At 52.3% G+C, this 22500-nt stretch overlaps 14 non-coding genes and 21 pseudogenes across 14 annotated transcripts; all 35 read right to left on the bottom strand.

Moving 5' to 3' along the window:
• Positions 1–61, bottom strand: part of LOC148668634 (5S ribosomal RNA) — a 119-nt pseudogene extending 58 nt beyond the window's left edge.
• Positions 62–598: 537 nt separating this feature from the next.
• Positions 599–717, bottom strand: LOC148668633 (5S ribosomal RNA). Its single transcript, XR_015938250.1, has one exon. It is a non-coding gene; the product is annotated as a 5S ribosomal RNA (ribosomal RNA).
• A 537-nt stretch (positions 718–1254) lies between these two features.
• LOC148668632 (5S ribosomal RNA) lies at positions 1255–1373 on the bottom strand. The gene has a single exon (XR_015938615.1). It is a non-coding gene; the product is annotated as a 5S ribosomal RNA (ribosomal RNA).
• A 537-nt stretch (positions 1374–1910) lies between these two features.
• On the bottom strand, positions 1911–2029 carry LOC148668631 (5S ribosomal RNA; annotated as a pseudogene).
• Positions 2030–2566: 537 nt separating this feature from the next.
• Positions 2567–2675, bottom strand: LOC148668630 (5S ribosomal RNA; annotated as a pseudogene).
• A 537-nt stretch (positions 2676–3212) lies between these two features.
• LOC148668629 (5S ribosomal RNA) lies at positions 3213–3331 on the bottom strand. Its single transcript, XR_015938106.1, has one exon. It is a non-coding gene; the product is annotated as a 5S ribosomal RNA (ribosomal RNA).
• Positions 3332–3868: 537 nt separating this feature from the next.
• Positions 3869–3987, bottom strand: LOC148668628 (5S ribosomal RNA; annotated as a pseudogene).
• Positions 3988–4524: 537 nt separating this feature from the next.
• Positions 4525–4643, bottom strand: LOC148668627 (5S ribosomal RNA; annotated as a pseudogene).
• A 537-nt stretch (positions 4644–5180) lies between these two features.
• LOC148668626 (5S ribosomal RNA) lies at positions 5181–5299 on the bottom strand. The gene has a single exon (XR_015937583.1). It is a non-coding gene; the product is annotated as a 5S ribosomal RNA (ribosomal RNA).
• A 537-nt stretch (positions 5300–5836) lies between these two features.
• Positions 5837–5955, bottom strand: LOC148668625 (5S ribosomal RNA; annotated as a pseudogene).
• Positions 5956–6492: 537 nt separating this feature from the next.
• Positions 6493–6611, bottom strand: LOC148668624 (5S ribosomal RNA; annotated as a pseudogene).
• Positions 6612–7148: 537 nt separating this feature from the next.
• LOC148668623 (5S ribosomal RNA) lies at positions 7149–7267 on the bottom strand (annotated as a pseudogene).
• A 537-nt stretch (positions 7268–7804) lies between these two features.
• Positions 7805–7923, bottom strand: LOC148668622 (5S ribosomal RNA; annotated as a pseudogene).
• A 537-nt stretch (positions 7924–8460) lies between these two features.
• Positions 8461–8579, bottom strand: LOC148668621 (5S ribosomal RNA). The gene has a single exon (XR_015938249.1). It is a non-coding gene; the product is annotated as a 5S ribosomal RNA (ribosomal RNA).
• A 537-nt stretch (positions 8580–9116) lies between these two features.
• Positions 9117–9234, bottom strand: LOC148668620 (5S ribosomal RNA; annotated as a pseudogene).
• A 537-nt stretch (positions 9235–9771) lies between these two features.
• On the bottom strand, positions 9772–9890 carry LOC148668619 (5S ribosomal RNA). The gene has a single exon (XR_015938831.1). It is a non-coding gene; the product is annotated as a 5S ribosomal RNA (ribosomal RNA).
• A 537-nt stretch (positions 9891–10427) lies between these two features.
• LOC148668618 (5S ribosomal RNA) lies at positions 10428–10546 on the bottom strand. Its single transcript, XR_015937582.1, has one exon. It is a non-coding gene; the product is annotated as a 5S ribosomal RNA (ribosomal RNA).
• A 537-nt stretch (positions 10547–11083) lies between these two features.
• Positions 11084–11202, bottom strand: LOC148668617 (5S ribosomal RNA). Its single transcript, XR_015937581.1, has one exon. It is a non-coding gene; the product is annotated as a 5S ribosomal RNA (ribosomal RNA).
• Positions 11203–11735: 533 nt separating this feature from the next.
• Positions 11736–11854, bottom strand: LOC148668616 (5S ribosomal RNA; annotated as a pseudogene).
• A 536-nt stretch (positions 11855–12390) lies between these two features.
• Positions 12391–12509, bottom strand: LOC148668615 (5S ribosomal RNA; annotated as a pseudogene).
• Positions 12510–13048: 539 nt separating this feature from the next.
• Positions 13049–13167, bottom strand: LOC148668614 (5S ribosomal RNA; annotated as a pseudogene).
• Positions 13168–13704: 537 nt separating this feature from the next.
• On the bottom strand, positions 13705–13823 carry LOC148668613 (5S ribosomal RNA; annotated as a pseudogene).
• A 537-nt stretch (positions 13824–14360) lies between these two features.
• LOC148668612 (5S ribosomal RNA) lies at positions 14361–14479 on the bottom strand (annotated as a pseudogene).
• Positions 14480–15016: 537 nt separating this feature from the next.
• On the bottom strand, positions 15017–15135 carry LOC148668611 (5S ribosomal RNA). Its single transcript, XR_015937580.1, has one exon. It is a non-coding gene; the product is annotated as a 5S ribosomal RNA (ribosomal RNA).
• Positions 15136–15672: 537 nt separating this feature from the next.
• LOC148668610 (5S ribosomal RNA) lies at positions 15673–15791 on the bottom strand. Its single transcript, XR_015938160.1, has one exon. It is a non-coding gene; the product is annotated as a 5S ribosomal RNA (ribosomal RNA).
• Positions 15792–16328: 537 nt separating this feature from the next.
• On the bottom strand, positions 16329–16447 carry LOC148668609 (5S ribosomal RNA). The gene has a single exon (XR_015938140.1). It is a non-coding gene; the product is annotated as a 5S ribosomal RNA (ribosomal RNA).
• A 537-nt stretch (positions 16448–16984) lies between these two features.
• Positions 16985–17093, bottom strand: LOC148668608 (5S ribosomal RNA; annotated as a pseudogene).
• A 537-nt stretch (positions 17094–17630) lies between these two features.
• On the bottom strand, positions 17631–17749 carry LOC148668607 (5S ribosomal RNA). Its single transcript, XR_015938590.1, has one exon. It is a non-coding gene; the product is annotated as a 5S ribosomal RNA (ribosomal RNA).
• A 537-nt stretch (positions 17750–18286) lies between these two features.
• On the bottom strand, positions 18287–18405 carry LOC148668606 (5S ribosomal RNA). The gene has a single exon (XR_015938105.1). It is a non-coding gene; the product is annotated as a 5S ribosomal RNA (ribosomal RNA).
• Positions 18406–18942: 537 nt separating this feature from the next.
• On the bottom strand, positions 18943–19061 carry LOC148668605 (5S ribosomal RNA; annotated as a pseudogene).
• Positions 19062–19598: 537 nt separating this feature from the next.
• LOC148668604 (5S ribosomal RNA) lies at positions 19599–19717 on the bottom strand (annotated as a pseudogene).
• A 531-nt stretch (positions 19718–20248) lies between these two features.
• On the bottom strand, positions 20249–20367 carry LOC148668603 (5S ribosomal RNA). Its single transcript, XR_015937578.1, has one exon. It is a non-coding gene; the product is annotated as a 5S ribosomal RNA (ribosomal RNA).
• A 537-nt stretch (positions 20368–20904) lies between these two features.
• Positions 20905–21023, bottom strand: LOC148668602 (5S ribosomal RNA; annotated as a pseudogene).
• Positions 21024–21554: 531 nt separating this feature from the next.
• LOC148668601 (5S ribosomal RNA) lies at positions 21555–21673 on the bottom strand (annotated as a pseudogene).
• Positions 21674–22205: 532 nt separating this feature from the next.
• LOC148668600 (5S ribosomal RNA) lies at positions 22206–22324 on the bottom strand (annotated as a pseudogene).
• Positions 22325–22500: the final 176 nt, after the last annotated feature.

Here is a 22500-nt window from a genome sequence, read left to right as displayed (position 1 = left end):
CCCTGTTTAGCTTCCGAAATCAGATGAGATCAGGCGTGCTCAAGGGGGTGTGGCCGTAAGCGAGAGCAAGGCTCGCTGGCACCCTTCTTATTGAGAGGACAGCTCCGTCACCTCTTTTACGACGCTGCTTTTTTTCCCTTGCGTTTTTCTCTTCTTCCCACGTTCTCTCCCTTCACTGCCTTCGTCCCCGCTCTATTTCACTTCAGCCTTTCACTCTTGCTTCCTTCCAATGAGGACGGAGCTGCGGGAGAAAGGGCGCTATAGAGGATCGCTGTGGAGAGCTGCTGCTGTGCTTTGACATCTGAGCTCTGTGGAAAACGATCTCAATACAATTCTGAAAAACGCGACTCTCCGAACGCCAGCCGAACAAGTCTCCACAGCCGAAGCGCTGTGTCTCTTTTCAGCTGGCGATAAACCTTTCCTCGATCCTTTGCGGACTTGTAAAACTGTTCCTGATCAGAATAAAAAACGCTCACGCTAATACACAAGCACCCGTGTCTCGCCAAAGCTGACAAATAAACAGACGGACAAGCCGCACTGCACGTGTGAACAGGGGAATGAGCGAGCGAGCGGGGATAGGGCGCCTCCTGCGCTTAAAAGCTTACAGCACCTGGTATTCCCAGGCGGTCTCCCATCCAAGTACTAACCAGGCCCATCCCTGTTTAGCTTCCGAGATCAGACGAGATCAGGCGTGCTCAAGGGGGTGTGGCCATAAGCAAGAGCAAGGTTCGCTGGCACCCTTCTTATTGAGAGGACAGCTCCGTCACCTCTTTTACGACGCTGCTTTTTTTCCCTTGCGTTTTTCTCTTCTTCCCACGTTCTCTCTCTTCACTGCCTTCGTCCCCGCTCTATTTCACTTCAGCCTTTCACTCTTGCTTCCTTCCAATGAGGACGGAGCTGCGGGAGAAAGGGCGCTATAGAGGATCGCTGTGGAGAGCTGCTGCTGTGCTTTGACATCTGAGCTCTGTGGAAAACGATCTCAATACAATTCTGAAAAACGCGACTCTCCGAACGCCAGCCGAACAAGTCTCCACAGCCGAAGCGCTGTGTCTCTTTTCAGCTGGCGATAAACCTTTCCTCGATCCTTTGCGGACTTGTAAAACTGTTCCTGATCAGAATAAAAAACGCTCACGCTAATACACAAGCACCCGTGTCTCGCCAAAGCTGACAAATAAACAGACGGACAAGCCGCACTGCACGTGTGAACAGGGGAATGAGCGAGCGAGCGGGGATAGGGCGCCTCCTGCGCTTAAAAGCTTACAGCACCTGGTATTCCCAGGCGGTCTCCCATCCAAGTACTAACCAGGCCCATCCCTGTTTAGCTTCCGAAATCAGATGAGATCAGGCGTGCTCAAGGGGGTGTGGCCGTAAGCAAGAGCAAGGCTCGCTGGCACCCTTCTTATTGAGAGGACAGCTCCGTCACCTCTTTTACGACGCTGCTTTTTTTCCCTTGCGTTTTTCTCTTCTTCCCAAGTTCTCTCTCTTCACTGCCTTCGTCCCCGCTCTATTTCACTTCAGCCTTTCACTCTTGCTTCCTTCCAATGAGGACGGAGCTGCGGGAGAAAGGGCGCTATAGAGGATCGCTGTGGAGAGCTGCTGCTGTGCTTTGACATCTGAGCTCTGTGGAAAACGATCTCAATACAATTCTGAAAAACGCGACTCTCCGAACGCCAGCCGAACAAGTCTCCACAGCCGAAGCGCTGTGTCTCTTTTCAGCTGGCGATAAACCTTTCCTCGATCCTTTGCGGACTTGTAAAACTGTTCCTGATCAGAATAAAAAACGCTCATGCTAATACACAAGCACCCGTGTCTCGCCAAAGCTGACAAATAAACAGACGGACAAGCCGCACTGCACGTGTGAACAGGGGAATGAGCGAGCGAGCGGGGATAGGGCGCCTCCTGCGCTTAAAAGCTTACAGCACCTGGTATTCCCAGGCGGTCTCCCATCCAAGTACTAACCAGGCCCATCCATGTTTAGCTTCCGAGATCAGACGAGATCAGGCGTGCTCAAGGGGGAGTGGCCGTAAGCAAGAGCAAAGCTCGCTGGCACCCTTCTTATTGAGAGGACAGCTCCGTCACCTCTTTAACGACGCTGCTTTTTTTCCCTTGCGTTTTTCTCTTCTTCCCACGTTCTCTCTCTTCACTGCCTTCGTCCCCGCTCTATTTCACTTCAGCCTTTCACTCTTGCTTCCTTCCAATGAGGACTGAGCTGCGGGAGAAAGGGCGCTATAGAGGATCGCTGTGGAGAGCTGCTGCTGTGCTTTGACATCTGAGCTCTGTGGAAAACGATCTCAATACAATTCTGAAAAACGCGACTCTCCGAACGCCAGCCGAACAAGTCTCCACAGCCGAAGCGCTGTGTCTCTTTTCAGCTGGCGATAAACCTTTCCTCGATCCTTTGCGGACTTGTTAAACTGTTCCTGATCAGAATAAAAAACGCTCACGCTAATACACAAGCACCCGTGTCTCGCCAAAGCTGACAAATAAACAGACGGACAAGCCGCACTGCACGTATGAACAGGGGAATGAGCGAGCGAGCGGGGATAGGGCGCCTCCTGCGCTTAAAAGCTTACAGCACCTGGTATTCCCAAGCGGTCCCCCATCCAAGTACTAACCAAGCCCATCCCTGTTTAGCTTCCGAGATCAGGCGTGCTCAAGGGGGTGTGGCCGTAAGCGAGAGCAAGGCTCGCTGGCACCCTTCTTATTGAGAGGACAGCTCCGTCACCTCTTTTACGACGCTCCTTTTTTTCCCTTGCGTTTTTCTCTTCTTCCCACGTTCTCTCTCTTCACTGCCTTCGTCCCCGCTCTATTTCACTTCAGCCTTTCACTCTTGCTTCCTTCCAATGAGGACGGAGCTGCGGGAGAAAGGGCGCTATAGAGGATCACTGTGGAGAGCTGCTGCTGTGCTTTGACATCTGAGCTCTGTGGAAAACGATCTCAATACAATTCTGAAAAACGCGACTCTCCGAACACCAGCCGAACAAGTCTCCACAGCCGAAGCGCTGTGTCTCTTTTCAGCTGGCGATAAACCTTTCCTCGATCCTTTGCGGACTTGTAAAACTGTTCCTGATCAGAATAAAAAACGCTCACGCTAATACACAAGCACCCGTGTCTCGCCAAAGCTGACAAATAAACAGACGGACAAGCCGCACTGCACGTGTGAACAGGGGAATGAGCCAGCGAGCGGGGATAGGGCGCCTCCTGCGCTTAAAAGCTTACAGCACCTGGTATTCCCAGGCGGTCTCCCATCCAAGTACTAACCAGGCCCATCCCTGTTTAGCTTCCGAGATCAAACGAGATCAGGCGTGCTCAAGGGGGTGTGGCCGTAAGCGCGAGGAAGGCTCGCTGGCACCCTTCTTATTGAGAGGACAGCTCCGTCACCTCTTTTACGACGCTGCTTTTTTTCCCTTGCGTTTTTCTCTTCTTCCCACGTTCTCTCTCTTCACTGCCTTCGTCCCCGCTCTATTTCACTTCAGCCTTTCACTCTTGCTTCCTTCCAATGAGGACGGAGCTGCGGGAGAAAGGGCGCTATAGAGGATCGCTGTGGAGAGCTGCTGCTGTGCTTTGACATCTGAGCTCTGTGGAAAACGATCTCAATACAATTCTGAAAAACGCGACTCTCCGAACGCCAGCCGAACAAGTCTCCACAGCCGAAGCGCTGTGTCTCTTTTCAGCTGGCGATAAACCTTTCCTCGATCCTTTGCGGACTTGTTAAACTGTTCCTGATCAGAATAAAAAACGCTCACGCTAATACACAAGCACCCGTGTCTCGCCAAAGCTGACAAATAAACAGACGGACAAGCCGCACTGCACGTGTGAACAGGGGAATGAGCGAGCGAGCGGGGATAGGGCGCCTCCTGCGCTTAAAAGCTTACAGCACCTGGTATTCCCAGGCGGTCTCCCATCCAAGTACTAACCAGGCCCATCCCTGTTTAGCTTCCGAGATCAGACAAGATCAGGCGTGCTCAAGGGAGTGTGGCCGTAAGCGAGAGCAAGGTTCGCTGGCACCCTTCTTATTGAGAGGACAGCTCCGTCACCTCTTTTTCGACGCTGCTTTTTTTCCCTTGCGTTTTTCTCTTCTTCCCACGTTCTCTCTCTTCACTGCCTTCGTCCCTGCTCTATTTCACTTCAGCCTTTCACTCTTGCTTCCTTCCAATGAGGACTGAGCTGCGGGAAAAAGGGCGCTATAGAGGATCGCTGTGGAGAGCTGCTGCTGTGCTTTGACATCTGAGCTCTGTGGAAAACGATCTCAATACAATTCTGAAAAACGCTACTCTCCGAACGCCAGCCGAACAAGTCTCCACAGCCGAAGCGCTGTGTCTCTTTTCAGCTGGCGATAAACCTTTCCTCGATCCTTTGCGGACTTGTAAAACTGTTCCTGATCAGAATAAAAAACGCTCACGCTAATACACAAGCACCCGTGTCTCGCCAAAGCTGACAAATAAACAGACGGACAAGCCGCACTGCACGTGTGAACAGGGGAATGAGCGAGCGAGCGGGGATAGGGCGCCTCCTGCGCTTAAAAGCTTACAGCACCTGGTATTCCCAGGCGGTCTCCCATCCAAGTACTAACCAGGCCCATCCCTGTTTAGCTTCCAAGATCAGATGAGCTCAGGCGTGGTCAAGGGGGTGTGGCCGTAAGCGAGAGCAAGGCTCGCTGGCACCCTTCTTATTGAGAGGACAGCTCCGTCACCTCTTTTACGACGCTGCTTTTTTTCTCTTGCGTTTTTCTCTTCTTCCCACGTTCTCTCTCTTCACTGCCTTCGTCCCCGCTCTATTTCACTTCAGCCTTTCACTTTTGCTTCCTTCCAATGAGGACGGAGCTGCGGGAGAAAGGGCGCTATAGAGGATCGCTGTGGAGAGCTGCTGCTGTGCTTTGACATCTGAGCTCTGTGGAAAACGATCTCAATACAATTCTGAAAAACGCGACTCTCCGAACGCCAGCCGAACAAGTCTCCACAGCCGAAGCGCTGTGTCTCTTTTCAGCTGGCGATAAACCTTTCCTCGATCCTTTGCGGACTTTTAAAACTGTTCCTGATCAGAATAAAAAACGCTCACGCTAATACACAAGCACCCGTGTCTCGCCAAAGCTGACAAATAAACAGACGGACAAGCTGCACTGCACGTGTGAACAGGGGAATGAGCGAGCGAGCAGGGATAGGGCGCCTCCTGCGCTTAAAAGCTTACAGCACCTGGTATTCCCAGGCGGTCTCCCATCCAAGTACTAACCAGGCCCATCCCTGTTTAGCTTCCGAGATCAGACGAGATCAGGCGTGCTCAAGGGGGTGTGGCCGTAAGCTAGACCAAAGATCGCTGGCACCCTTCTTATTGAGAGGACAGCTCCGTCACCTCTTTTACGACGCTGCTTTTTTTCCCTGGAGTTTTTCTCTTCTTCCCACGTTCTCTCTCTTCACTGCCTTCGTCCCCGCTCTATTTCACTTCAGCCTTTCACTTTTGCTTCCTTCCAATGAGGACGGAGCTGCGGGAGAAAGGGCGCTATAGAGGATCGCTGTGGAGAGCTGCTGCTGTGCTTTGACATCTGAGCTCTGTGGAAAACGATCTCAATACAATTCTAAAAAACGCGACTCTCCGAACGCCAGCCGAACAAGTCTCCACAGCCGAAGCGCTGTGTCTCTTTTCAGCTGGCGATAAACCTTTCCTCGATCCTTTGCGGACTTGTAAAACTGTTCCTGATCAGAATAAAAAACGCTCACGCTAATACACAAGCACCCGTGTCTCACCAAAGCTGACAAATAAACAGACGGACAAGCCGCACTGCACGTGTGAACAGGGGAATGAGCGAGCGAGCGGGGATAGAGCGCCTCCTGCGCTTAAAAGCTCACAGCACCTGGTATTCCCAGGCGGTCTCCCATCCAAGTACTAACCAAGCCCATCCCTGTTTAGCTTCCGAGATCAGACGAGATCAGGCGTGCTCAAGAGGGTGTGGCCATAAGGGAGAGCAAGGCTCGCTGGCACCCTTCTTATTGAGAGGACAGCTCCGTCACCTCTTTTACGACGCTGCTTTTTTTCCCTTGCGTTTTTCTCTTCTTCCCACGTTCTCTCTCTTCACTGCCTTCGTCCCCGCTCTATTTCACTTCAGCCTTTCACTCTTGCTTCCTTCCAATGAGGACGGAGCTGCGGGAGGAAGGGAGCTATAGAGGATCGCTGTGGAGAGCTGCTGCTGTGCTTTGACATCTGAGCTCTGTGGAAAACGATCTCAATACAATTCTGAAAAACGCGACTCTCCGAACGCCAGCCGAACAAGTCTCCACAGCCGAAGCGCTGTGTCTCTTTTCAGCTGGCGATAAACCTTTCCTCGATCCTTTGCGGACTTGTAAAACTGTTCCTGATCAGAATAAAAAACGCTCACGCTAATACACAAGCACCCGTGTCTCGCCAAAGCTGACAAATAAACAGACGGACAAGCCGCACTGCACGTGTGAACAGGGGAATGAGCGAGCGAGCGGGGATAGGGCGCCTCCTGCGCTTAAAAGCTTACAGCACCTGGTATCCCCAGGCGGTCTCCCATCCGAGTACTAACCAGGCCCATCCCTGATTAGCTTCCGAGATCAGACGAGATCAGGCGTGCTCAAGGGGGTGTGGCCATAAGCGCGAGCAAGGCTCGCTGGCACCCTTCTTATTGAGAGGACAGCTCCGTCACCTCTTTTACGACGCTGCTTTTTTTCCCTTGCGTTTTTCTCTTCTTCCCACGTTCTCTCTCTTCACTGCCTTCGTCCCCGCTCTATTTCACTTCAGCCTTTCACTCTTGCTTCCTTCCAATGAGGACGGAGCTGCGGGAGAAAGGGCGCTATAGAGGATCGCTGTGGAGAGCTGCTGCTGTGCTTTGACATCTGAGCTCTGTGGGAAACGATCTCAATACAATTCTGAAAAACGCGACTCTCCGAACGCCAGCCGAACAAGTCTCCACAGCCGAAGCGCTGTGTCTCTTTTCAGCTGGCGATAAACCTTTCTTCGATCTTTTGCGGACTTGTAAAACTGTTCCTGATCAGAATAAAAAACGCTCACGCTAATACACAAGCACCCGCGTCTCGCCAAAGCTGACAAATAAACAGACGGACAAGCCGCACTGCACGTGTGAACAGGGGAATGAGCGAGCGAGCGGGGATAGGGCGCCTCCTGCGCTTAAAAGCTTACAGGACCTGGTATTCCCAGGCGGTCTCCCATCCAAGTACTAACCAGGTCCATCCCTGTTTAGCTTCCGAGATCAGACGAGATCAGGTGTGCTCAAGGGGGTGTGGCCATAAGCGAGGGCAAGGCTCGCTGGCACCCTTCTTATTGAGAGGACAGCTCCGTCACCTCTTTTATGACGCTGCTCTTTTTCCCTTGCGTTTTTCTCTTCTTCCCACGTTCTCTCTCTTCACTGCCTTCGTCCCCGCTCTATTTCACTTCAGCCTTTCACTCTTGCTTCCTTCCAATGAGGACGGAGCTGCGGGAGAAAGGGCGCTATAGAGGATCGCTGTGGAGAGCTGCTGCTGTGCTTTGACATCTGAGCTCTGTGGAAAACGATCTCAATACAATTCTGAAAAACGCGACTCTCCGAACGCCAGCCGAACATGTCTCCACAGCCAAAGCGCTGTGTCTCTTTTCAGCTGGCGATAAACCTTTCCTCGATCCTTTGCGGACTTGTAAAACTGTTCCTGATCAGAATAAAAAACGCTCACGCTAATACACAAGCACCCGTGTCTCGCCAAAGCTGACAAATAAACAGACGGACAAGCCGCACTGCACGTGTGAACAGGGGAATGATCGAGCGAGCGGGGATAGGGCGCCTCCTGCGCTTAAAAGCTTACAGCACCTGGTATTCCCAGGCGGTCTCCCATCCAAGTACTAACCAGGCCCATCCCTGTTTAGCTTCCGACATCAGATGAGATCAGGCGTGCTCAAGGGGGTGTGGCCGTAAGCTAGAGCAAGGCTCGCTGGCACCCTTCTTATTGAGAGGACAGCTCCGTCACCTCTTTTACGACGCTGCTTTTTTTCCCTTGCGTTTTTCTCTTCTTCCCACGTTCTCTCTCTTCACTGCCTTCGTCCCCGCTCTATTTCACTTCAGCCTTTCACTCTTGCTTCCTTCCAATGAGGACGGAGCTGCGGGAGAAAGGGCGCTATAGAGGATCGCTGTGGAGAGCTGCTGCTGTGCTTTGACATCTGAGCTCTGTGGAAAACGATCTCAATACAATTCTGAGAAACGCGACTCTCCGAACGCCAGCCGAACAAGTCTCCACAGCCGAAGCGCTGTGTCTCTTTTCAGCTGGCGATAAACCTTTCCTCGATCCTTTGCGGACTTGTAAAACTGTTCCTGATCAGAATAAAAAACGCTCACGCTAATACACAAGCACCCGTGTCTCGCCAAAGCTGACAAATAAACAGACGGACAAGCCGCACTGCACGTGTGAACAGGGGAATGAGCGAGCGAGCGGGGATAGGGCGCCTCCTGCGCTTAAAAGCTTACAGCACCTGGTATTCCCAGGCGGTCTCCCATCCAAGTACTAACCAGGCCCATCCCTGTTTAGCTTCCGAGATCAGACGAGATCAGGCGTGCTCAAGGGGGTGTGGCCATAAGCGAGAGCAAGGCTCGCTGGCACCCTTCTTATTGAGAGGACAGCTCCGTCACCTCTTTTACGACGCTGCTTTTTTTCCCTTACGTTTTTCTCTTCTTCCCACGTTCTCTCTCTTCACTGCGTTCGTTCCCGCTTCATTTCACTTCAGCCTTTCACTCTTGCTTCCTTCCAATGAGGACGGAGCTGCGGGAGAAAGGGCGCTATAGAGGATCGCTGTGGAGAGCTGCTGCTGTGCTTTGACATCTGAGCTCTGTGGAAAACGATCTCAATACAATTCTGAAAAACGCGACTCTCCGAACGCCAGCCGAACAAGTCTCCACAGCCGAAGCGCTGTGTCTCTTTTCAGCTGGCGATAAACCTTTCCTCGATCCTTTGCGGACTTGTAAAACTGTTCCTGATCAGAATAAAAAACGCTCACGCTAATACACAAGCACCCGTGTCTCGCCAAAGCTGACAAATAAACAGACGGACAAGCCGCACTGCACGTGTGAACAGGGGAATGAGCGAGCGAGCGGGGATAGGGCGCCTCCTGCGCTTAAAAGCTTACAGCACCTGGTATTCCCAGGCGGTCTCCCATCCAAGTACTAACCAGGCCCATCCCTGTTTAGCTTCCAAGATCAGAGAGATCAGGTGTGCTCAAGGGGGTGTGGCCGTAAGCGAGACCAAAGCTCGCTGGCACCCTTCTTATTGAGAGGACAGCTCCGTCACCTCTTTTACGACGCTGCTTTTTTTCCCTTGCGTTTTTCTCTTCTTCCCACGTTCTCTCTCTTCACTGCCTTCGTCCCCGCTCTATTTCACTTCAGCCTTTCACTCTTGCTTCCTTCCAATGAGGACGGATCTGCGGGAGAAAGGGCGCTATAGAGGATCGCTGTGGAGAGCTGCTGCTGTGCTTTGACATCTGAGCTCTGTGGAAAACGATCTCAATACAATTCTGAAAAACGCGACTCTCCGAACGCCAGCCGAACAAGTCTCCACAGCCGAAGCGCTGTGTCTCTTTTCAGCTGGCGATAAACCTTTCCTCGATCCTTTGCGGACTTGTAAAACTGTTCCTGATCAGAATAAAAAACGCTCACGCTAATACACAAGCACCCGTGTCTCGCCAAAGCTGACAAATAAACAGACGGACAAGCCGCACTGCACGTGTGAACAGGGGAATGAGCGAGCGAGCGGGGATAGGGCGCCACCTGCGCTTAAAAGCTTACAGCACCTGGTATTCCCAGGCGGTCTCCCATCCAAGTACTAACCAGGCCCATCCCTGTTTAGCTTCCGAGATCAGACGAGATCAGGCGTGCTCAAGGTGGTGTGGCCGTAAGCGAGAGCAAGGCTCGCTGGCACCCTTCTTATTGAGAGGACAGCTCCGTCACCTCTTTTACGACGCTGCTTTTTTTCCCTTGCGTTTTTCTCTTCTTCCCACGTTCTCTCTCTTCACTGCCTTCGTCCCCGCTCTATTTCACTTCAGCCTTTCACTCTTGCTTCCTTCCAAAGAGGACGGAGCTGCGGGAGAAAGGGCGCTATAGAGGATCGCTGTGGAGAGCTGCTGCTGTGCTTTGACATCTGAGCTCTGTGGAAAACGATCTCAATACAATTCTGAAAAACGCGACTCTCCGAACGCCAGCCGAACAAGTCTCCACAGCCGAAGCGCTGTGTCTCTTTTCAGCTGGCGATAAACCTTTCCTCGATCCTTTGCGGACTTGTAAAACTGTTCCTGATCAGAATAAAAAACGCTCACGCTAATACACAAGCACCCGTGTCTCACCAAAGCTGACAAATAAACAGACGGACAAGCCGCACTGCACGTGTGAACAGGGGAATGAGCGAGCGAGCGGGGATAGGGCGCCTCCTGCGCTTAAAAGCTTACAGCACCTGGTATTCCCAGGCGGTCTCCCATCCAAGTACTAACCAGGCCCATCCCTGTTTAGCTTCCGAGATCAGACGAGATCAGGCGTGCTCAAGGGGGTGTGGCCGTAAGCGAGAGCAAGGCTCGCTGGCACCCTTCTTATTGAGAGGACAGCTCCGTCACCTCTTTTACGACGCTGCTTTTTTTCCCTTGCGTTTTTCTCTTCTTCCCACGTTCTCTCTCTTCACTGCCTTCGTCCCCGCTCTATTTCACTTCAGCCTTTCACTCTTGCTTCCTTCCAATGAGGACGGAGCTGCGGGAGAAAGGGCGCTATAGAGGATCGCTGTGGAGAGCTGCTGCTGTGCTTTGACATCTGAGCTCTGTGGAAAACGATCTCAATACAATTCTGAAAAACGCGACTCTCCGAACGCCAGCTGAACAAGTCTCCACAGCCGAAGCGCTGTGTCTCTTTTCAGCTGGCGATAAACCTTTCTTCGATCCTTTGCGGACTTGTAAAACTGTTCCTGATCAGAATAAAAAACGCTCACGCTAATACACAAGCACCCGTGTCTCGCCAAAGCTGACAAATAAACAGACGGACAAGCCACACTGCACGTGTGAACAGGGGAATGAGCGAGCGAGCGGGGATAGGGCGCCTCCTGCGCTTAAAAGCTTACAGCACCTGGTATTCCCAGGCGGTCTCCCATCCAAGTACTAACCAGGCCCATCCCTGTTTAGCTTCCGAGATCAGACGAGATCAGGCGTGCTCAAGGGGGTGTGGCCGTAAGCAAGAGCAAGGCTCGCTGGCACCCTTCTTATTGAGAGGACAGCTCCGTCACCTCTTTTACGACGCTGCTTTTTTTCCCTTGCGTTTTTCTCTTCTTCCCACGTTCTCTCTCTTCACTGCCTTCGTCCCCGCTCTATTTCACTTCAGCCTTTCACTCTTGCTTCCTTCCAATGAGGACGGAGCTGCGGGAGAAATGGCGCTATAGAGGATCGCTGTGGAGAGCTGCTGCTGTGCTTTGACATCTGAGCTCTGTGGAAAACGATCTCAATACAATTCTGAAAAACGCGACTCTCCGAACGCCAGCCGAACAAGTCTCCACAGCCTAAGCGCTGTGTCTCTTTTCAGCTGGCGATAAACCTTTCCTCGATCCTTTGCGGACTTGTAAAACTGTTCCTGATCAGAATAAAAAACGCTCACGCTAATACACAAGCACCCGTGTCTCACCAAAGCTGACAAATAGACGGACAAGCCGCACTGCACGTGTGAACAGGGGAATGAGCGAGCGAGTGGGGATAGGGCGCCTCCTGCGCTTAAAAGCTTACAGCACCTGGTATTCCCAGGCGGTCTCTCATCCAAGTACTAACCAAGCCCATTCCTGTTTAGCTTCCGAGATCAGACGAGATCAGGCGTGCTCAAGGGGGTGTGGCCATAAGCGAGAGCAAGGCTCGCTGGCACCCTTCTTATTGAGAGGACAGCTCCGTCACCTCTTTTACGACGCTGCTTTTTTCCCTTGCGTTTTTCTCTTCTTCCCACGTTCTCTCTCTTCACTGCCTTCGTCCCCGCTCTGTTTCACTTCAGCCTTTCACTCTTGCTTCCTTCCAATGAGGACGGAGCTGCGGGAGAAAGGGCGCTATAGAGGATCGCTGTGGAGAGCTGCTGCTGTGCTTTGACATCTGAGCTCTGTGGAAAACGATCTCAATACAATTCTGAAAAACGCGACTCTCCGAACGCCAGCCGAACAAGTCTCCACAGCCGAAGCGCTGTGTCTCTTTTCAGCTGGCGATAAACCTTTCCTCGATCCTTTGTAGACTTGTAAAACTGTTCCTGATCAGAATAAAAAACGCTCACGCTAATACACAAGCACCCGTGTCTCGCCAAAGCTGACAAATAAACAGACGGACAAGCCGCACTGCACGTGTGAACAGGGGAATGAGCGAGCGAGCGGGGATAGGGCGCCTCCTGCGCTTAAAAGCTTACAGCAACTGGTATTCCCAGGCGGTCTCCCATCCAAGTACTAACCAGGCCCATCCCTGTTTAGCTTCCGAGATCAGACGAGATCAGGCGTGCTCAAGGGGGTGTGGCCGTAAGCGAGAGCAAGGCTCGCTGGCACCCTTCTTATTGAGAGGACAGCTCCGCCACCTCTTTTACGACGCTGCTTTTTTTCCCTTGCGTTTTTCTCTTCTTCCCACGTTCTCTCTCTTCACTGCCTTCGTCCCCGCTCTATTTCACTTCAGCCTTTCACTCTTGCTTCCTTCCAATGAGGACGGAGCTGCGGGAGAAAGGGCGCTATAGAGGATCGCTGTGGAGAGCTGCTGCTATGCTTTGACATCTGAGCTCTGTGGAAAACGATCTCAATACAATTCTGAAAAACGCGACTCTCCGAACGCCAGCCGAACAAGTCTCCACAGCCGAAGCGCTGTGTCTCTTTTCAGCTGGCGATAAACCTTTCCTCGATCCATTGCGGACTTGTAAAACTGTTCCTGATCAGAATAAAAAACGCTCACGCTAATACACAAGCACCCGTGTCTCGCCAAAGCTGACAAATAAACAGACGGACAAGCAGCACTGCACGTGTGAACAGGGGAATGAGAGCGAGCGAGCGGGGATAGGGCGCCTCCTGCGCTTAAAAGCTTACAGCACCTGGTATTCCCAGGCGGTCTCCCATCCAAGTACTAACCAGGCCCATCCCTGTTTAGCTTCCGAGATCAGACGAGATCAGGCGTGCTCAAGGGGGTGTGGCCGCAAGTAAGAGCAAGACTCGCTGGCACCCTTCTTATTGAGAGGACAGCTCCGTCACCTCTTTTACGACGCTGCTCTTTTTCCCTTGCGTTTTTCTCTTCTTCCCACGTTCTCTCTCTTCACTGCCTTCGTCCCCGCTCTATTTCACTTCAGCCTTTCACTCTTGCTTCCTTCCAATGAGGACGGAGCTGCGGGAGAAAGGGCGCTATAGAGGATCGCTGTGGAGAGCTGCTGCTGTGCTTTGACATCTGAGCTCTGAGGAAACCGATCTCAATACAATTCTGAAAAACGCGACTCTCCGAACGCCAGCCGAACAAGTCTCCCCAGCCGAAGCGCTGTGTCTTTTTTCAGCTGGCGATAAACCTTTCCTCGATCATTTGCGGACTTGTTAAACTGTTCCTGATCAGAATAAAAAACGCTCACGCTAATACACAAGCACCCGTGTCTCGCCAAAGCTGACAAATAAACAGACGGACAAGCCGCACTGCACGTGTGAACAGGGGAATGAGCCAGCGAGCGGGGATAGGGCACCTCCTGCGTTTAAGAGCTTACAGCACCTGGTACTCCCAGGCGGTCTCCCATCCAAGTACTAACCAGGCCCATCCCTGTTTAGCTTCCAAGATCAGACGAGATCAGGCGTGCTCAAGGGGGTGTGGCCGTAAGCGAGAGCAAGGCTCGCTGGCACCCTTCTTATTGAGAGGACAGCTCCGTCACCTCTTTTACGACGCTGCTCTTTTTCCCTTGCGTTTTTCTCTTCTTCCCACGTTCTCTCTCTTCACTGCCATCGTCCCCGCTCTATTTCACTTCAGCCTTTCACTCTTGCTTCCTTCCAATGAGGACGGAGCTGCGGGAGAAAGGGCGCTATAGAGGATCGCTGTGGAGAGCTGCTGCTGTGCTTTGACATCTGAGCTCTGTGGAAAACGATCTCAATACAATTCTGAAAAACGCGACTCTCCGAACGCCAGCCGAACAAGTCTCCACAGCCGAAGCGCTGTGTCTCTTTTCAGCTGGCGATAAACCTTTCCTCGATCCTTTGCGGACTTGTTAAACTGTTCCTGATCAGAATAAAAAACGCTCACGCTAATACACAAGCACCCGTGTCTCGCCAAAGCTGACAAATAAACAGACGGACAAGCCGCACTGCACGTGTGAACAGGGGAATGAGCGAGCGAGCGGGGATAGGGCGCCTCCTGTGCTTAAAAGCCTACAGCACCTGGTATTCCCAGGCGGTCTCCCATCCAAGTACTAACCAGGCCCATCCCTGTTTAGCTTCCGAGATCAGACGAGATCAGGCGTGCTCAAGGGGGTGTTTCCGTAAGCGAGAGCAAGGCTCGCTGGCACCCTTCTTATTGAGAGGACAGCTCCGTCACCTCTTTTACGACGCTGCTTTTTTTCCCTTGCGTTTTTCTCTTCTTCCCACGTTCTCTCTCTTCACTGCCTTCGTCCCCGCTCTATTTCACTTCAGCCTTTCACTCTTGCTTCCTTCCAATGAGGACGGAGCTGCGGGAGAAAGGGCGCTATAGAGGATCGCTGTGGAGAGCTGCTGCTGTGCTTTGACATCTGAGCTCTGTGGAAAACGATCTCAATACAATTCTGAAAAACGCGACTCTCCGAACGCCAGCCGAACAAGTCTCCACAGCCGAAGCGCTGTGTCTCTTTTCAGCTGGCGATAAACCTTTCCTCGATCCTTTGCGGACTTGTAAAACTGTTCCTGATCAGAATAAAAAACGCTCACGCTAATACACAAGCACCCGTGTCTCGCCAAAGCTGACAAATAAACAGACGGACAAGCCGCACTGCACGTGTGAACAGGGGAATGAGCGAGCGAGCGGGGATAGGGCGCCTCCTGCGCTTAAAAGCTTACAGCACCTGGTATTCCCAGGCGGTCTCCCATCCAAGTACTAACCAGGCCCATCCCTGTTTAGCTTCCGAGATCAGACGAGATCAGGCGTGCTCAAGGGGGTGTGGCCGTAAGCAAGACCAAGGCTCGCTGGCACCCTTCTTATTGAGAGGACAGCTCCGTCACCTCTTTTACGACGCTGCTTTTTTTCCCTTGCGTTTTTCTCTTCTTCCCACGTTCTCTCTCTTCACTGCCTTCATCCCCGCTCTATTTCACTTCAGCCTTTCACTCTTGCTTCCTTCCAATGAGGACGGAGCTGCGGGAGAAAGGGCGCTATAGAGGATCGCTGTGGAGAGCTGCTGCTGTGCTTTGACATCTGAGCTCTGTTGAAAACGATCTCAATACAATTCTGAAAAACTTGACTCTCCGAACGCAAGCCGAACAAGTCTCCACAGCCGAAGCGCTGTGTCTCTTTTCAGCTGGCGATAAACCTTTCCTCGATCCTTTGCGGACTTGTAAAACTGTTCCTGATCAGAATAAAAAACGCTCACGCTAATACACAAGCACCCGTGTCTCGCCAAAGCTGACAAATAAACAGACGGACAAGCCGCACTGCACGTGTGAACAGGGGAATGAGCGAGCGAGCGGGGATAGGGCGCCTCCTGCGCTTAAAAGCTTACAGCACCTGGTATTCCCAGGCGGTCTCCCATCCAAGTACTAACCAGGCCCATCCATGTTTAGCTTCCGAGATCAGACGAGATCAGGCGTGCTCAAGGGGGTGTGGCCGTAAGCAAGAGCAAAGCTCGCTGGCACCCTTCTTATTGAGAGGACAGCTCCGTCACCTCTTTAACGACGCTGCTTTTTTTCCCTTGCGTTTTTCTCTTCTTCCCACGTTCTCTCTCTTCACTGCCTTCGTCCCCGCTCTATTTCACTTCAGCCTTTCACTCTTGCTTCCTTCCAATGAGGACTGAGCTGCGGGAGAAAGGGCGCTATAGAGGATCGCTGTGGAGAGCTGCTGCTGTGCTTTGACATCTGAGCTCTGTGGAAAACGATCTCAATACAATTCTGAAAAACGCGACTCTCCGAACGCCAGCCGAACAAGTCTCCACAGCCGAAGCGCTGTGTCTCTTTTCAGCTGGCGATAAACCTTTCCTCGATCCTTTGCGGACTTGTAAAACTGTTCCTGATCAGAATAAAAAACGCTCACGCTAATACACAAGCACCCGTGTCTCGCCAAAGCTGACAAATAAACAGACGGACAAGCCGCACTGCACGTGTGAACAGGGGAATGAGCGAGCGAGCGGGGATAGGGCGCCTCCTGCGCTTAAAAGCTTACAGCACCTGGTACTCCCAGGCGGTCTCCCATCCAAGTACTAACCAGGCCCATCCCTGTTTAGCTTCCGAGATCAGACGAGATCAGGCGTGCTCAAGGGGGTGTGGCCGTAAGCGAGAGCAAGGCTCGCTGGCACCCTTCTTATTGAGAGGACAGCTCCGTCACCTCTTTTACGACACTGCTCTATTTCCCTTGCGTTTTTCTCTTCTTCCCACGTTCTCTCTCTTCACTGCCTTCGTCCCCGCTCTATTTCACTTCAGCCTTTCACTCTTGCTTCCTTCCAATGAGGACGGAGCTGCGGGAGAAAGGGCGCTATAGAGGATCGCTGTGGAGAGCTGCTGCTGTGCTTTGACATCTGAGCTCTGTGGAAAACGATCTCAATACAATTCTGAAAAACGCGACTCTCCGAACGCCAGCCGAACAAGTCTCCACAGCCGAAGCGCTGTGTCTCTTTTCAGCTGGCGATAAACCTTTCCTCGATCCTTTGCGGACTTGTTAAACTGTTCCTGATCAGAATAAAAAACGCTCACGCTAATACACAAGCACCCGTGTCTCGCCAAAGCTGACAAATAAACAGACGGACAAGCCGCACTGCACGTATGAACAGGGGAATGAGCGAGCGAGCGGGGATAGGGCGCCTCCTGCGCTTAAAAGCTTACAGCACCTGGTATTACCAGGCGGTCCCCCATCCAAGTACTAACCAAGCCCATCCTTGTTTAGCTTCCGAGATCAGGCGTGCTCAAGGGGGTGTGGCCATAAGCGAGAGCAAGGCTCGCTGGCACCCTTCTTATTGAGAGGACAGCTCCGTCACCTCTTTTACGACGCTGCTCTTTTTCCCTTGCGTTTTTCTCTTCTTCCCACGTTCTCTCTCTTCACTGCCTTCGTCCCCGCTCTATTTCACTTCAGCCTTTCACTCTTGCTTCCTTCCAATGAGGACGGAGCTGCGGGAGAAAGGGCGCTATAGAGGATCGCTGTGGAGAGCTGCTGCTGTGCTTTGACATCTGAGCTCTGTGGAAAACGATCTCAATACAATTCTGAAAAACGCAACTCTCCGAACGCCAGCCGAACAAGTCTCCACAGCCGAAGCGCTGTGTCTCTTTTCAGCTGGCGATAAACTTTTCCTCGATCCTTTGCGGACTTGTTAAACTGTTCATGATCAGAATAAAAAACGCTCACGCTAATACACAAGCACCCGTGTCTCGCCAAAGCTGACAAATAAACAGACGGACAAGCCGCACTGCACGTGTGAACAGGGGAATGAGCGAGCGAGCGGGGATAGGGCGCCTCCCGCGCTTAAAAGCTTACAGCACCTGGTATTCCCAGGCGGTCTCCCATCCAAGTACTAACCAGGCCCATCCCTGTTTAGCGTCCGAGATCAGACGAGATCAGGCGTGCTCAAGGGGGTGTGGCCGTAAGCGAGAGCAAGGCTCGCTGGCACCCTTCTTATTGAGAGGACAGCTCCGTCACCTCTTTTACGACGCTGCTCTTTTTCCCTTGCGTTTTTCTCTTCTTCCCACGTTCTCTCTCTTCACTGCCTTCGTCCCCGCTCTATTTCACTTCAGCCTTTCACTCTTGCTTCCTTCCAATGAGGACGGAGCTTCGGGAGAAAGGGCGCTATAGAGGATCGCTGTGGAGAGCTGCTGCTGTGCTTTGACATCTGAGCTCTGTGGAAAACGATCTCAATACAATTCTGAAAAACGCAACTCTCCGAACGCCAGCCGAACAAGTCTCCACAGCCGAAGCGCTGTGTCTCTTTTCAGCTGGCGATAAACTTTTCCTCGATCCTTTGCGGACTTGTTAAACTGTTCATGATCAGAATAAAAAACGCTCACGCTAATACACAAGCACCCGTGTCTCGCCAAAGCTGACAAATAAACAGACGGACAAGCCGCACTGCACGTGTGAACAGGGGAATGAGCGAGCGAGCGGGGATAGGGCGCCTCCTGCGCTTAAAAGCTTACAGCACCTGGTATTCCCAGGCGGTCTCCCATCCAAGTACTAACCAGGCCCATCCCTGTTTAGCTTCCGAGATCAAACGAGATCAGGCGTGCTCAAGGGGGTGTGGCCGTAAGCGCGAGCAAGGCTCGCTGGCACCCTTCTTATTGAGAGGACAGCTCCGTCACCTCTTTTACGACGCTGCTTTTTTTCCCTTGCGTTTTTCTCTTCTTCCCACGTTCTCTCTCTTCACTGCCTTCGTCCCCGCTCTATTTCACTTCAGCCTTTCACTCTTGCTTCCTTCCAATGAGGACGGAGCTGCGGGAGAAAGGGCGCTATAGAGGATCGCTGTGGAGAGCTGCTGCTGTGCTTTGACATCTGAGCTCTATGGAAAACGATCTCAATACAATTCTGAAAAACGCGACTCTCCGAACGCCAGCCGAACAAGTCTCCACAGCCGAAGCGCTGTGTCTCTTTTCAGCTGGCGATAAACCTTTCCTCGATCCTTTGCGGACTTGTAAAACTGTTCCTGATCAGAATAAAAAACGCTCACGCTAATACACAAGCACCCGTGTCTCGCCAAAGCTGACAAATAAACAGACGGACAAGCCGCACTGCACGTGTGAACAGGGGAATGAGCGAGCGAGCGGGGATAGGGCGCCTCCTGCGCTTAAAAGCTTACAGCACCTGGTATTCCCAGGCGGTCTCCCATCCAAGTACTAACCAGGCCCATCCCTGTTTAGCTTCCGAGATCAGACAAGATCAGGCGTGCTCAAGGGGGTGTGGCCGTAAGCTAGACCAAAGCTCGCTGGCACCCTTCTTATTGAGAGGACAGCTCCGTCACCTCTTTTACGACGCTGCTCTTTTTCCCTTGCGTTTTTCTCTTCTTCCCACGTTCTCTCTCTTCACTGCCTTCGTCCCCGCTCTATTTCACTTCAGCCTTTCACTCTTGCTTCCTTCCAATGAGGACGGAGCTGCGGGAGATAGGGCGCTATAGAGGATCGCTGTGGAGAGCTGCTGCTGTGCTTTGACATCTGAGCTCTGTGGAAAACGATCTCAATACAATTCTGAAAAACGCGACTCTCCGAACGCCAGCCGAACAAGTCTCCACAGCCGAAGCGCTGTGTCTCTTTTCAGCTGGCGATAAACCTTTCCGCGATACTTTGCGGACTTGTTAAACTGTTCCTGATCAGAATAAAAAACGCTCACGCTATTACACAAGCACCCGTGTCTCGCCAAAGCTGACAAATAAACAGACGGACAAGCTGCACTGCACGTGTGAACAGGGGAATGAGCCAGCGAGCGGGGATAGGGCGCCTCCTGCGCTTAAAAGCTTAAAGCACCTGGTATTCCCAGGCGGTCTCTTATCCAAGTACTAACCAGGCCCATCCCTGTTTAGCTTCAGAGATCAGACAAGATCAGGCGTGCTCAAGGGGGTGTGGCCGTAAGCGAGAGCAAGGCTCGCTGGCACCCTTCTTATTGAGAGGACAGCTCTGTCACCTCTTTTACGACGCTGCTTTTTTCCCTTGCGTTTTTCTCTTCTTTCCACGTTCTCTCTCTTCACTGCCTTCGTCCCCGCTCTATTTCACTTCAGCCTTTCACTCTTGCTTCCTTCCAATGAGGACGGAGCTGCGGGAGAAAGGGCGCTATAGAGGATCGCTGTGGAGAGCTGCTGCTGTGCTTTGACATCTGAGCTCTGTGGAAAACGATCTCAATACAATTCTGAAAAACGCGACTCTCCGAACGCCAGCCGAACAAGTCTCCACAGCCGAAGCGCTGTGTCTCTTTTCAGCTGGCGATAAACCTTTCCTCGATCCTTTGCGGACTTGTAAAACTGTTCCTGATCAGAATAAAAAACGCTCACGCTATTACACAAGCACCCGTGTCTCGCCAAAGCTGACAAATAAACAGACGGACAAGCCGCACTGCACGTGTGAACAGGGGAATGAGCCAGCGAGCGGGGATAGGGCGCCTCCTTAAAAGCTTACAGCACCTGGTATTCCCAGGCGGTCTCCCATCCAAGTACTAACCAGGCCCATCCCTGTTTAGCTTCCGAGATCAGACGAGATCAGGCGTGCTCAAGGGGGTGTGGCCGTAAGCGAGAGCAAGGCTCGCTGGCACCCTTCTTATTGAGAGGACAGCTCCGTCACCTCTTTTACGACGCTGCTCTTTTTCCCTTGCGTTTTTCTCTTCTTCCCACGTTCTCTCTCTTCACTGCCTTCGTCCCCGCTCTATTTCACTTCAGCCTTTCACTCTTGCTTCCTTCCAATGAGGACGGAGCTGCGGGAGATAGGGCGCTATAGAGGATCGCTGTGGAGAGCTGCTGCTGTGCTTTGACATCTGAGCTCTGTGGAAAACGATCTCAATACAATTCTGAAAAACGCGACTCTCCGAACGCCAGCCGAACAAGTCTCCACAGCCGAAGCGCTGTGTCTCTTTTCAGCTGGCGATAAACCTTTCCGCGATACTTTGCGGACTTGTTAAACTGTTCCTGATCAGAATAAAAAACGCTCACGCTATTACACAAGCACCCGTGTCTCGCCAAAGCTGACAAATAAACAGACGGACAAGCTGCACTGCACGTGTGAACAGGGGAATGAGCCAGCGAGCGGGGATAGGGCGCCTCCTGCGCTTAAAAGCTTAAAGCACCTGGTATTCCCAGGCGGTCTCTTATCCAAGTACTAACCAGGCCCATCCCTGTTTAGCTTCAGAGATCAGACAAGATCAGGCGTGCTCAAGGGGGTGTGGCCGTAAGCGAGAGCAAGGCTCGCTGGCACCCTTCTTATTGAGAGGACAGCTCTGTCACCTCTTTTACGACGCTGCTTTTTTCCCTTGCGTTTTTCTCTTCTTTCCACGTTCTCTCTCTTCACTGCCTTCGTCCCCGCTCTATTTCACTTCAGCCTTTCACTCTTGCTTCCTTCCAATGAGGACGGAGCTGCGGGAGAAAGGGCGCTATAGAGGATCGCTGTGGAGAGCTGCTGCTGTGCTTTGACATCTGAGCTCTGTGGAAAACGATCTCAATACAATTCTGAAAAACGCGACTCTCCGAACGCCAGCCGAACAAGTCTCCACAGCCGAAGCGCTGTGTCTCTTTTCAGCTGGCGATAAACCTTTCCTCGATCCTTTGCGGACTTGTAAAACTGTTCCTGATCAGAATAAAAAACGCTCACGCTATTACACAAGCACCCGTGTCTCGCCAAAGCTGACAAATAAACAGACGGACAAGCCGCACTGCACGTGTGAACAGGGGAATGAGCCAGCGAGCGGGGATAGGGCGCCTCCTTAAAAGCTTACAGCACCTGGTATTCCCAGGCGGTCTCCCATCCAAGTACTAACCAGGCCCATCCCTGTTTAGCTTCCGAGATCAGACGAGATCAGGCGTGCTCAAGGGGCTGTGGCCGTAAGCGAGAGCAAGGCTCGCTGGCACCCTTCTTATTGAGAGGACAGCTCCGTCACCTCTTTTACGACGCTGCTTTTTTTCCCTTGCGTTTTTCTCTTCTTCCCACGTTCTCTCTCTTCACTGCCTTCGTCCCCGCTCTATTTCACTTCAGCCTTTCACTCTTGCTTCCTTCCAATGAGGACGGAGCTGCGGGAGAAAGGGCGCTATAGAGGATCGCTGTGGAGAGCTGCTGCTGTGCTTTGACATCTGAGCTCTGTGGAAAACGATCTCAATACAATTCTGAAAAACGCGACTCTCCGAACGCCAGCCGAACAAGTCTCCACAGCCGAAGCGCTGTGTCTCTTTTCAGCTGGCGATAAACCTTTCGTCGATCCTTTGCGGACTTGTTAAACTGTTCATGATCAGAATAAAAAACGCTCACGCTAATACACAAGCACCCGTGTCTCGCCAAAGCTGACAAATAAACAGACGGACAAGCCGCACTGCACGTGTGAACAGGGGAATGAGCCAGCGAGCGGGGATAGGGCGCCTCCTTAAAAGCTTACAGCACCTGGTATTCCCAGGCGGTCTCCCATCCAAGTACTAACCAGGCCCATCCCTGTTTAGCTTCCGAAATCAGACGAGATCAGGCGTGCTCAAGGGGGTGTGGCCGTAAGCAAGAGCAAGGCTCGCTGGCACCCTTCTTATTGAGAGGACAGCTCCGTCACCTCTTTTACGACGCTGCTTTTTTTCCCTTGCGTTTTTCTCTTCTTCCCACGTTCTCTCTCTTCACTGCCTTCGTCCCCGCTCTATTTCACTTCAGCCTTTCACTCTTGCTTCCTTCCAATGAGGAC

The sequence above is a fragment of the Lepisosteus platostomus genome, chromosome 5, assembly GCF_059453375.1.
Source record: "Lepisosteus platostomus isolate fLepPlt1 chromosome 5, fLepPlt1.hap1, whole genome shotgun sequence".
NCBI lineage: Eukaryota > Metazoa > Chordata > Actinopteri > Semionotiformes > Lepisosteidae > Lepisosteus > Lepisosteus platostomus.
This window is presented reverse-complemented; position numbering and strand designations above follow the sequence as displayed.